The 13,678-nt window shown below is 47.7% G+C and overlaps 1 pseudogene; it reads right to left on the bottom strand.

Annotated features, from left to right (window-relative positions):
- Positions 1-12,526: 12,526 nt before the first annotated feature.
- LOC125546893 lies at positions 12,527-13,468 on the bottom strand (annotated as a pseudogene).
- Between the last annotated feature and the right edge of the window lie 210 nt (positions 13,469-13,678).

Genomic DNA, 13,678 nt, shown 5'->3' with positions numbered 1-13,678 from the left:
AAGTCCCTTACTGACCATAAGCCAAAAGGGATCAGAAAATACAATGGCAACCATGTGAACATAGCAATTATCGTTGACAGATTCAGACTTAGAAGAAAACTGGAACATGGCAAAACAGATATTAAGTAGGCATGTTAATGAGCTCGATGCACTCACCACAAGGCATTGCATGACAAACTAAGCATACACCCAGCAAGTAGACATGGCATAGAAGCTAAATATGGCAAGAACAACCTCATAGCATGCACGGATAAACTATAACAACCTCGGCAAAATTGCTTAACATGTAAACAATCTGCCAGGAACATTTTATAGCAAAAGTAGAGATCGATTGAGTCAAGCTAGGGTGCTCCATAATTACAAACAAAGACATGGATGGATAGAGCATAACATTATCTCAAAATGATCCTTACTGAACATGCTCAAAAGAGGTATGGATCATTCTGTAGCAACATGAATACATGGCATAAAAATATTAATAGAGCAAAGACTTAGAAGATTTCTAAGTCCCTGAAAACAGCAACATTACGAGAGCTACTTTGCATGCTTGTGCTAGTCACCACAAAGATCACAAAAATACATGGCATACACCCTTGTAAAGATGGCATGGCATACTTCAAAACTCATGTAGGGCTCAAGTTCATAGGAGGCACACATTAAACATGGCAAAAATGACAAATGTCCAAATACTGATAAGAATCTGAAACTAATATAAACTAGCACTCTTGCAACAGCATTTAGGGCATCAAGATGAACTCAAATGAACATGGTGCAATGAGACGAAATGAAGTACTCGTCGAGGCGAACAATTCGACATGCTACACGCCCAAAACGGAGCCACGGGTGCAGAGTTATGACACGATGAAAAATGCATAAAATATTGGGAATTAGGGCAAAATTCAACCCTAAACCGAACTAGATCTGGATCTGCACGTGGTTCGAGGCCGACCGGAGCTTCTCGCCGGAGTCGGCGCCGGAGTACGCCGTGGACTTGCCAGAGAGAAAAGGGGCGGCTGGCCGGAGCTTGGGACGACGCCGGGAAGGAGCTGCGTCCACTGCGGCGGCGAGCGGCGAGGGGGAGGACGACGGGCGGCGGCGACCAGTGATATGGTGGCGGGGATGGCGATGGCGAGGCGGTGGAGCGGCGGAGGTGCGGCACCGGGCGGCGGCGATCGAGGGCGCGGGAGACCCGGGCGGCGGGGCGGAGCGGATCGGGGGCGCGGGCCAGGAGGGCCGGCGGCGGAGGGAGGAGGCCGGGACAATGGGGAGGCGCCATGTGGCGGCGGCGGGGCAAGTCGGACATGTCCGGCCTGAAGCGGACGTGTCCGGCGGCGAGAGGTGGGAGGAGACTAGGTCAGGGTTGGAATGATCCGAAATTTCGGGGGGAGTGACCTTTTTATAGGTAGAGGGAGCTAGGAGGCTCCAAATTGAGCACGGTTTTTGGCCACGCGATCATGATCGAACGACATAGATGATGGAGGGGGTTTAGGTGGGTTTTGGGACACTTTGGAGGGGTGTTGGGCTGCAACACACACGAGGCCTTTTCGGTCCCTCGGTTAACCGTTGGAGTATCATGGCACGAAACTTGACAGGTGGTCTACCGGTAGTAAACCAAGGCCGCATGACAAGTATCGGTCCAATCCGAAAGCATTTAACACCCGCACACGAAAAGAGGTAAAAGGGGGCACCGGAGGACATAGGAGCGCCGGAATGCAAAACAAACAACGGGGAAAATGCTCGGATGCATGAGACGAACATGTATGCAAATGAGATGCACATGATGACATGATATGAGATGCATGACAAAGACAAAAACGAAACAAAGACAAAAAACCCGCCAACGAGGAAATAACATAACTTAGTGCCAGAAATGGCAAGAGTTGGAATACAAATATGGCAAGTTACATACGGGGTGTTACAACACTCCACCACTACGAAAGGATCTCGTCCCGAGATCTAGGACTCGAAAAACTCTAGGAATTCGGAACGGAGGTGGTCCTCGCGTTCCCAGGTGGCTTCACGGTCGGAATGATGTGACCACTTGACTTTCAGGAATTTGATAGACTTGTTGCGAGTCTTGCGCTTAGTTTCTTCAAGAATAGCAACGGGATGCTCATGATAAGGCAGGTCTTCCTGGAGATCAATCTCTTCGAAGTTGATGGTGCGGTCAGGAGTCTTGAAACACTTGCAGAGTTGAGACACATGAAACATGTGGTGCACGTTTGCAAAGTTGGATGGAAGCTCAAGTTGATAGGCGAGATCGCCTCTTTTGCCCATGATCTTGAAAGGACCCATGTATCTAGGGGCAAACTTCCCTTTGATACCGAAGCGATGAGTACCTTTCATTGGAGAGACGCGGAGGTAGACATGGTCTCCGATCTCAAAAGCCAAGTCACGATGCTTGCTATCATAGTAACTCTTCTGGCACGATTGCGCGGCTTTGAGATTTTCACGAATGACTTTGCACATTTCTTCAGCCTCTGTGACCAAGTCCTTGCCAAGAAGTTGGCGTTCACCAGTCTTTGACCAGTTAAGAGGAGTACATCACTTCCTGCCATAGAGAATCTCGAATGGGGCCTTGCTCGAACTCGCTTGAAAGCTGTTGTTGTAGAAGAACTCGGCATATGGAAGACAATCTTCCCACTTCATACCGAAAGAGATGACGCAAGCCCTGAGCATATCTTCAAGAATTTGATTGACTCGCTCGACTTGGCCACTGGTTTGAGGATGAAAAGCTGTGCTGAAGCGAATGTTGGTGCCCATGGCCTTCTGAAAAGAATCCTAGAACTTAGAGGTAAAGACGCTCCCACGATCTGAGGATATCAACTGCGGAATGCCGTGTAGAGAGACAATCCTGGAGGTATATAGCTCTGACAACTGAGCTACTGTGATAGATTCTTTGATAGGAAGAAAATGAGCCACTTTAGTGAGCTTGTCGATGACAACGAAGATAGCATCATTGCCACGCTTGGACTTTGGAAATCTAGTCACGAAGTCCATCTCAATATGGCAAACTTCCATTCTGGAATGGCAAGAGGTTGGAGGAGACCAGCTGGTCGTTGGTGTTCTGCACTTGTACTTGGGTTGACTCTTGGCAATCCCAATCTTCACCTTCTTCACCATAGCATCAAAAAGTAGAGCCTCACGAATTTGATCTTCCAAAGTAGGAGAGACTTGGAGGTTGGCAAGGAATCCTTGAGGAACAACTTGGAGATTGAGTTTGCCTGGTTGGTAAGGCTTGATAATCAAACCGTTGCACTAAGCTTTCCCACTCAATGCGTCAGCAATTACATTGGCCTTGCTTGGGGTATATTCAATACTCGGATTATACTCTTGAATCATTTCAACCCAACGAGTCTGCCTGAGGTTGAGGTTTGGCTGAGTGAAGATGTACTTGAGACTCTTATGATCAGTGAAGATGTCCACTTTTCTTCCCAATAAGAGATGTCTCCATGTTAAAAGAGCATGGACAACTGCCGCCAACTCGAGGTCATGAGTGGGGTAGTTCTTTTCGTTGGCCTTCAACTGGCGAGAGGTATAGGCTACAACATTCTTCTCTTGCATCAACACTGCACCGAGACCTTGAAGGGAAGCATCACAGAAGACCTCAAACGGTTTGGGTTCATCAGGAGGAGTCAGAACTGGAGCAGTGACTAACTTCTCTTCCAGGGTGTTGAAAGCGATGTCACATTCAGGCGACCAGACGTACTTCACATGCTTCTGGAGAAGGTTGGAAAGAGGCTTCGTGATCTTTGAGAAGTTCTCAACGAACCTTCGACAATAGCTTGCGAGCCCAAGGAAGCCGCGGAGTTGCTTCACATTCTGAGGTGGTTCCCAATTCACAATTGCAGACACCTTCTCAGGATTAACAACTATGCCCTTGGCGGAGATGATATGCCCAAGGTAGAGAACCTCATCGAGCCAAAACTCGCACTTTGAAAACTTTGCATAGAACTGATGTTCTCTGAGTTTATCCAGCACCAATCTCATGTGCTTGGCATGATCCTCCTTGTTCTTGGAAAAGACCAAAATGTCATCGAGATAGACTAAGACAAAGTCATTTGTGTAGGCGTTGAAGAAGAAGTTCATCATGCGAGAGAATGTTGGAGGAGCATTGACAAGACCGAAAGACATGACAGTGTATTCATATGAACCAAAGCTTGTTCTGAATGCTGTCTTGGGGATATCTTCTTCACGAATGCGAATCTGATGATAGCCCATACGGAGATCAAGCTTGGAGAATACTTGAGCACCTTTGAGTTGTTCGAAAAGCTCATTGATGTTGGGAAGTGGGTACTTGTTCTTTATGGTCTTCTTGTTCAATGGATGGTGGTCGACACAAAGTGGTCCGTTCCATCCTTCTTCTTGACAAAAAGAACACCACAACCCCATGGAGAAGAACTTGGTCGGATGATACCCATACGCTCTTGTTCATCAAGTTGTTTCTTCAGCTCCTTCAACTCTTCTAGTCCAAGCTTGTAAGGACGTTTGCAAACAGGTTCCGTGCCAGGCTCAAGATCGATGACGAATTCAACTGGCCGGTGAGGAGGCATTCCTGGAAGCTCTTCTGGAAAGATGTCTTGATATTCGCAAACGACTAGAATCTGAGAGATGGTATCCAACTCGCCCCTCTCATTGAGAGAAAACAGTCGAATGGTATCATCACGAGCGGCAAAGATGATTACATCCTTAGACGAATGTGTCAATTGAATCTGCCTGACAGCACAATCAAGCTGAGACTTGTGCTTAGAAAGCCAGTCCATTCCGAGAATAAGATCAATATCCGAGTTACCGAGGACCATTGGAGATGAAAGAAACTTATAGTCGCCCAACGTGATAGAAACATCCGGAACCACGTAGCTTGCATGCAAGCATTTACCCGGTGAGACAACTGCTAACGGTCTATGCAAATCTTGGAAAGCCAACTCATGCTTAGATGCAAATGGTCTTGAGATGAAACAATGCGATGCACCAGTGTCAAAAAGAACTTTTACAGGAATATCGTTAACAGGAAGGTTACCCATTATCACATTTGATGAGTCCTCTGCCTGAGCTGCGTTCATCATGTTGACCTTGGCGTGCTTGGGATTATGCTTGACCACTGCAGTACTGGCAGATCTCACAGGAGGAGGAGGAGGAGGAAGACGCCTCTGATTGAAGCATTTGTTGGCATAGTGACCTTTCTACTGACACATGTTGCACATGACCTCCGAGAGCGGACGGTGATACGGAGCACTTGATCTTGGAGCATGAGACGAAGTCTTGTTCTGAAAGCCTGGGTTGAGTGGGTGGGAAGATCCATTGCCACCTTTGCTCTTCTGCTGATAAGGCTGATGGAACGGAGGAGGAGGCAACCAATACTTTTGCTGCTTAGTTGCCACTTGAGTTGAGGAAGAAGGAGTTGCATCCCTTACTCGCTTCTTGGAAGCCTCGCACTTGAGCTGAGCAGTCTCTTGTTTCAATGCCATGTTGTAAAACTCATCGTACTTCTTCAGCTCAAAAAGCACGAGAGCTAGTTGGAGATCTTCTGTGAGGCCACCTCTGAACTGATAAATCATGCTCTTCTCGTCAAGGACATCTTGCTTAGCGAAACGAGCGAGCTTCTGGAACATGATGTTGTACTGCTAAACAGACAAGCTGCCTTGCTTCAGATTGCGGAACTCCTCACGCTTGCTCTCAACAACACTCTGAGGAATGTGGTGAGCTTTGAAGTCTTGATGGAATTCATCCCAGGTAGTCACACGACCTCCTCTGGAATCTTTATATTGCTGATACCACTCTGCAGCTTGGTCTTTGAGTTGGAACGAAGCAAACTTGACAAAGTCCTCAGGTCTGACGTTGCTGCACTCGAAATGTTTGCAGATATCCATGAGCCAATCATCAGCGTCTGTTGCCTTGACACAGTTACTGAAGGTCTTTGGCTGGTTTGCGAGGAACTGGTTGAGTGTAGCAAACTGATTCTGATTGTTGCCATGGCCTTGATTTCCTTGGTTGCGCTCTTGCAGGAGTTGCATAAGCATCTGCGTGTTGGCATTGGTAGCGGCCATCACAGCTTGCCATGCCTCCGGAGGTGGAGGTGGCGGTGGCGGTTCAGGATTCTAACGCATTGGAGGAGCCATCCTGAAGAGGGTGACATCCGTTAGCATCTTGACAGACATATATTCAAGCTGAATCAAATGGATCGAAATTGCAACATATAGTCTTAACATCCGAACAAAATGAACGAATGCATTCCAATTGAAATGGTCACACTTCCATAAATTGAGAAGCCACTTAGATAGAGGTAGATGAATAAAACAACAAGGTACGGACAAGAACAAATACTTGGTAAGGATTACCCAATCACAAACCAAATATTCGCGGATGAAATAATAGAGCTACATGAATTCCCACCTATGAAACTCCCGAAATTCTCCCGGTTATGCAATCAGGTGTTGGGGATACAGGGGAAGCATAATATCTCACCCAAAGCTAGCAAATCCTACATCCAGCTGTATCCATCCTTCAACACATAACCAAGAAACCTTCGGAAATCGTTTACCTCAACCTTCGAAAAGTATCTGTTATACGAGTTATGGCAATACTCCCGAACTCCCACCCCAGTACTGGGTGGCGTCGAGGTTATCTCACCAACAACTGCATAAAAGAGATTTTCGATGTCGGCGAAACTCAGGTATTCCAGAATTGCAACGATAAAATTGTGACGACAACACCTCAGAGCTCAACTCCCCGGGACACTACCACAACCCCTAAATGTCAGGAGGCACCAAGAACAATGTTCTCGTCACAAAACCATCGGAACGATTCCAAGATACCCAGCAAGTAGACATGGCATAGAAGCTAAATATGGCAAGAACAACCTCATAGCGCGCAAGGATAAACTATAACAACCTCGGCAAAATTGCTTAACATGTAAACAATCTGCCAGGAACATTTTATAGCAAAAGTAGAGCTCGATTGAGTCAAGCTAGGGTGCTCCATAATTGCAAATAAAGACATGGATGGATAGAGCATAACATTATCTCAAAATGATCCTTACTGAGCATGCTCAAAAGAGGCATGGATCACTCTGTAGCAACATGAATACATGTCATAAAAATATTAACAGGGCAAAGACTTAGAAGATTTCTAAGTCCTCGAAAACAGCAACATTACGAGAGCTACTTTGCATGCTTGTGCTAGTCACCACAAAGATCACAAAAATACATGGCATACACCCCTGTAAAGATGGCATGGCATACTTCAAAACTCATGTAGGGCTCAAGTTCATAGGAGGCACACATTAAACATGGAAAAAATGACAAATGTCCAAATACTGATAAGAATCTGAAACTAATATAAACTAGCACTCTTGCAACAGCATTTAGGGCATCAAGATGAACTCAAATGAACACAGTGCAATGAGATTAAATGAAGTACTCATTGAGACAAACAATTCGACATGCTACACGCCCAAAACGGAGTCACGGGTGCAGAGTTATGACATGATGAAAAATGCATAAAATACTGGGAATTAGGGCAAAAGTCAACCCTAAATAGAACTGGATCTGGATCTGCACGTGGTTCGAGGCCGACCGGAGCTTCTCGCTGGAGTCGGCGCCGGAGTACGCCGTGGACTTGCCGGAGAGAAAAGGGGCGGCTGGCCGGAGCTTGGGACGACGCCGGGAAGGAGCTGCGTCTACCGCGGCGGCGAGCGGCGAGGGGGAGGACGACGGGCGGCAGCGACCGGCGATCTGGTGGCAGGGATGGTGATGGTGAGGCGGCGGAGCGGCAGAGGTGTGGCGCCGGGCGGCGGGCAGCGTCGCTCGAGGGCGCGGGAGATCCGGGCGGCGGGGCGGAGCGGATCGGGGGCGCTGACCGGGAGGGCCGGCGGCGGGCTCGGCGGGCCGGCGGCGGAGGGAGGCGGCCGGGCCAATGGAGAGGCGCCACGTGGCGGCGGCAGGGAAAGTCGGACACGTCCGGCTCGAAGCGGACGCACCCAGCGGCGAGAGGTGGGAGGAGACTAGGTTAGGGTTGGAATGATCCGAAATTTCGGGGGGAGTGGCCTTTTTATAGGTAGAGGGAGCTAGGAGGCTCCAAATTGAGCATGGTTTTCGGCCACGCGATCATGATCGAACGACCTAGATGATGGAGGGGGTTTTGGTGGGTTTTGGGCCACTTTGGAGGGATGTTGGGCTGCAACACACATGAGGCCTTTTCGGTCCCTCAGTTAACCGTTGGAGTATCAAACGAAGTCCAAATGGCATGAAGCTTGACAGGCGGTCTACTGGTAGTAAACCAAGGCCGCATGACAAGTCTCGGTCCAATCCGAAAGCGTTTAACACCCGCACACGAAAAGAGGTAAAAGGGGGCACCGGAGGACATAGGAGCGCCAGAATGCAAAACGGACAACGTGGAAAATGCTCGGATGCATGAGACAAACATGTATGCAAATGCGATGCACATGATGACATGATATGAGATGCATGACAAATACAAAAACAAAATGAAGACAAAAAAACCCGCCAACGAGGAAATAACATAACTTAGTGCCGGAAATGGCAAGAGTTGGAATACAAATATGGCAAGTTACATACGGGGTGTTACATTTATCTCAGGACATTGGCTTCTCCATTTGGTCTACGGACTTCGGTAACCCCACATATTCAAAAAGGGCAAAAGACGGTGTTCTTCGGTGTCTCGAAAAGTTTTCCGGTTACTTTTTGTGTCGTAGGAACATACATACTATGAAGAGGGGTTGCAAAGATTAGGGACTTGGGAAACTCAATCAAATTCCATTTATACTTTTATCCCTAATTATTTCAGACTACAGAAGGGTTTCTCAAGTGTTATTGGAGTCCCACCCAGAGGACCGAGTACCCGCTCTTGTGGTCTGGGTGCCCGGAGGCACCAGAGGATTTTTCCTTTGCCTTGGACTTGTCAGGGTGCCTAAGGTCCCTGGACCCCCGGGTGCCCGGAGTATGTGCTCCAGCTCTGGACAGTCTGGGTGCCCAGGGTCCTGGACCCCCAGGTGCCCGGCCCTCTACAAGCTAGCGCAGCTGATCCGTTCGGGTGCCCGGCCCTCTGCATGCTAGCGCAACTGATCCGTTCGGGTGCCCAGGGTCTTTGACCCTCGGGTTCCCGGGGCAGGCCATGGCCTCTTTGGTGTGTCTGAGAGCCCGGACCCCTTTAGTCCGGGTACGCGGGGCTGCGGCTATGCAACGACTCCTTTCACTTGGAGGGTATAAGTAACCCCCTTCTTCCACCCTTTAATCCTAATCTACCTCAAGTTTTTCCCCTCCATTGCCAAACCAGAAAAAGCTCAAGATCTACTTACCCAACCACTCAAGCTCTCTCATACTTTGGGGATAGGAGGAGATTCACCCGATCTACATTCCTACCCAAACGACTTGTGTTCCTCGGCTCTTTCATCTTCATCAACTTGTTACTCTTGAGGTGTTTGGGTACCCTAGATGGAAGAGGTCACCGTGGAGCCACATTTATTGTGGTGATGTTGGGAGCCTCCCATTTAGTTATGGAGACTGCCTCAACCATTTGCAAAGTTCCCATTTCTGCCTTCAAGGCACACTAGTGGATTCACGACATCTTGCATTATGTGATTGTGAGGAGAATAGGGTGAGTACTTGGGATGCTCGGGGAGCATTGTGCTTCCACACCTCTTCAACAAAGATGTATCACATCCAAAGAAGGTGTGGGATCGAGAAGATAGGTCTAGAGGAGGGGGTGAATAAACACTAACAAGGCAAAATGTGCAGTTTTTAATTTCCTTAGAGCTTAGGCAGGTTTTAGCACAAGGCAGTGACAAGCAATACAATCTACACATGCATATCTAAAGTATAGGCAGCGGATACAAGACAACATGCAAGTGCAAGAAAGTAAAAGGCGTAGAGTTTGGAAGATCAAATGCAATGAAGACATGGTGATTTTTGGCATGGTTTCGATACGTGGTGTTATCATACGTCCACGTTGACGGGGACTTCAACACACGAAGGGTAACGACTGTGCGAGTCCATGAAAGGCTCCACCCATGAAGAAGCAACCTTGTCTATGCCATCATGGCTTCTGTCCATGAAGGACTAGCCTTACTCGGGGTTGATCTTCACGAAGTAGGCAATCTCCTTGCCCTTACAAACTCCTTGCTTCAACTCCACAAGCTTTGGAGGATCCCAAGTGATACCCAACCAATCTAGGAGAAACCACTCTCCAAAAGGTAATAGATGTTGTTGTTGATGATGAACTCCTTGCTCTTGTGCTTCAAAAGATAGTTTCCTCAACACTCAGTCACTCTCTCACAGATTTGGCATCGTGGTAGGAGAAGGATTAGAGTGTAAAGAAACTTGAGGGGGCATTCAACACACATGTAGGTGGTTCTCTCTCAAAAAATGTATATGGGAAGTGGTAGTTTCGTCCTGGTTGTTCTCTCAAAAAGTTGGTGGAATGGGTGTGGTATATATAGGAAACACCAAAAACCTAACCGTTACACACCTTTATGTGCAATTCGATGGGACAGGATGGAATCACTCAGTGAGACCGATTAGTGCAAAAGGTTTGAACTTTTAGGCTTTTCGGTGAGACTCGATGGAACAACTTGGAGAGACTAATGGGTGATGATCTAAGCACTTTCCACACTTCGGTGAGACCGATCGAAACCACTCAGAAATTCCGAGATGAAATTGATAGGCAACAGGAGGTTGGCACATGCACTCCGGTGGGATCGAATGTCATCTCGGCGAGGCTGAGTTGCTAGGGTTTAGGCAGTGGCTGTGTCAAGTGTATCTCAGTGAGTCTGGGTAGATGTGTACCAGTGGGACCGAGTTTGACTTTAGATTTTTGGACAGAGAAGAATGAGAGGGTGTGCCTGAGGGTTTTGGAGCAATATCTTTAATCACTTTGAGCAAATAGTCCATAATCAAAACCTTATGCCCTTTTAATAGTATTGGCTTTCCTATGCATGGACTCAATGTGATCTTGGATCACTTAATAAAAAATGTAGAGTCTTGAAGATTTGCCAAACATTGTTCTTTAGTAGCTTGAGGGGTCCACATCTTCATCCACATACTTGCCTAAGTTGAACTTTTCCTGAAATATACTAGAGGAAAACATTAGTCCAATAATATGCATGTTGACATGAATTACCAAAACCACCAGGGGAGCAATTGTGCTTTCAATCTCCCCCTTATTGGTAATTGATGACAACATACATCAAGGCTTTAAATAAGAACTAGCAAACATGCCCGTGCGTTGCAATAGGAGAAAAAACATCACACTCTTCTAACCCAGTAAGCATGACATAAGACCATTGCACACATACATAGTCTACATTCTCTATTTCAACATGGCATCCCATTCGTGTCGCCGCTTATCTTCTCTCTCCCTCTGTGCATCTGTGATGTAGTTGCAATGAATGACAACACATTATGTGCTAAATTGATAAAGATTACGAATCTTATTTGCAATACAAATACCAGTGTTACGATATATTAAATTTGCACATATATTGTATGTTTTGAGACATCCAAGTGCATATTAGGTATGTTCAAATGAGCGTTCTAGTATACTTATTAGAGAACAAGAGATTAATATTAATTTGCATAAAGATTTAATAACACAGTCATGCAAAACAACCATATATCAGCCGTTGCATCAAGAAAGAAGTGTTGAACTGGCTATGAGACCAGATAAAATTTGGAGGTTGGTACTTGTTAATAATGTATGCCAATTTATATTCCTCGATATATTTTCTTTTCCCTCTCGTTTGGGTATCATAGATTGAAGATGCAACCCTGCCTCAACTTAGAAGAGAACCTGACCGCCTGATATTATCAAGCTCACTTCTCAAGGGAATCTGTTCCAGTTTGGTGCTTGAAGAATTCTTCATTTTTTTTTCTGGAAGCAAGTCTTTTCGCCTTTTTTTGCCGAGTAGGATGCTGAAGAAGGTGGTTTTGATCCTTTTGCTACTGCTGCAGAGGTGCTAGTGCTACTCCTAAACCTATTTTTTGCGGGAAGTTACTCCTTGAACCTGATATGACTTCAGACTGAAGCGAGATGAGCTAGGAGCCCGAGACCTGATAGACATGTTCTACCACTGGACTAAGAATTCAGTATTTCCATGTAAATAATCAAAAGATATACATTAACGCAGCAGTGTTTGATGGCACAAAAATAGAATATACAAAGGGAAAATAGACATGCACAATAGGACCTTTAAGCCCAAGATATGCATCCATCATCTCGTCAGATATGCATGCATATCTAATCAGCTACTTCCTCCCTTACTAAATTTAAGTCCTTTTAGAGATTTGAATGTGGATATACATATGGATGTATATAGACATATTTGGAGTAGAATATAGCCAGAGCATTCAGCAAGCAATTAATTGGTGGGAATGAAACATGCGCAACAAGATACTTCATACAAGTCCGCACACTGTTGCATAATCAACATCGATCAAACATAAACATCACCTATGCTCAATTCTGAAGACATATGAAAACTTCTATATTTACCTTGGCAAAGCACCATACATCAGAGGTAGACTTGATCTGGGTCCTCGAGGTCCCGGATGAGGCTGCCGACCCTGCCCTCCAACACGGCCAGCCTCATCCGGACCATCTAGATGATGATCTTCACCACCATGTACGCGCAGTCGTCGAGGAAGCGGTTCTTCCTGAGCGTGCCGTGCCCTGTGGTCTCCAACTCTCCACCGTGACATGCGTCTTCACGCCGTCCGCGTTGACTTGCACGCCCTTGTCGACCAAGTTGCCGTAGCCGCCGCCCGCTCCTTGCCTCGATGAACCGCGTGAGCCCGTCGCCCGACCACGTGTCCGTCACCACCATTCTCCCCGGGTGCTCCCCCAGCACGATGGTGGAGATGAGCGCGATGATGCGGCCCCGAATGATGGCAGCCCCCGCGCCGTCCACCATGCCGCTTCGGTCCAAGCCCGTGTCGAACACCACGCCAAGGTCGGCGCCGCGGGTCAGCACCACACGGCGGGTCAGCAATATGGCCTCGCGTTCTCCGGGTTGGGCATATGGTTCGGGAACATGCCGTCTAGCTCCGGGTGCAGGCTGTCGGTCGTGTTGGTGCCTAGCTTCTCCAGCATGTCCCACGCAAAGAACGCACCGCAGCTGTTGCCGACGCTCACGATGACCTTGAAGCCCTTGAGCTGGGTGTCGTAGTGTGTCGGGTGGGCCACACACTCCTTGATGATGTCCCGGAGGTGCTGCACGTAGGCGCTCATCAGGTGGATGCACATGACCATTGGAGGCATGCCGAGGCCAACACCGGCAAGGCCCAGGTTCCTCGCGACCACTACCTGAATAAAGCTCTAAGACGACGTCCTATTCTATGGCGACAGCTTTTTTGGGGCTAATGGCATAGACCGAGATATGCCGACAGCATAGGGAAAGCCATACTTGCATGCTGCGTGACCACAGATCGAAGTAAAACTTGCAACGGCACGCCATGACCGCAAGGCCGGACACAAACATTCGGCCAAACGATTCGCATGGGGTTGGCACTGAGGAGCCGCCCAGGTCGAACTCGTGCCTGGCCCACGGCAACGGCACAGACGGCGCACCGACGGCGTGGCAGTACCACGCGGTTGTGTCGCCCGACTCTGACTCTTATTAGCCGAGAAAGACCTTCGTGCACCGGGTCTTTCCAGGTGAATCTTG

The sequence above is a fragment of the Triticum urartu genome, chromosome 3, assembly GCF_003073215.2.
Source record: "Triticum urartu cultivar G1812 chromosome 3, Tu2.1, whole genome shotgun sequence".
Lineage (NCBI taxonomy): Eukaryota > Viridiplantae > Streptophyta > Magnoliopsida > Poales > Poaceae > Triticum > Triticum urartu.
This window is presented reverse-complemented; position numbering and strand designations above follow the sequence as displayed.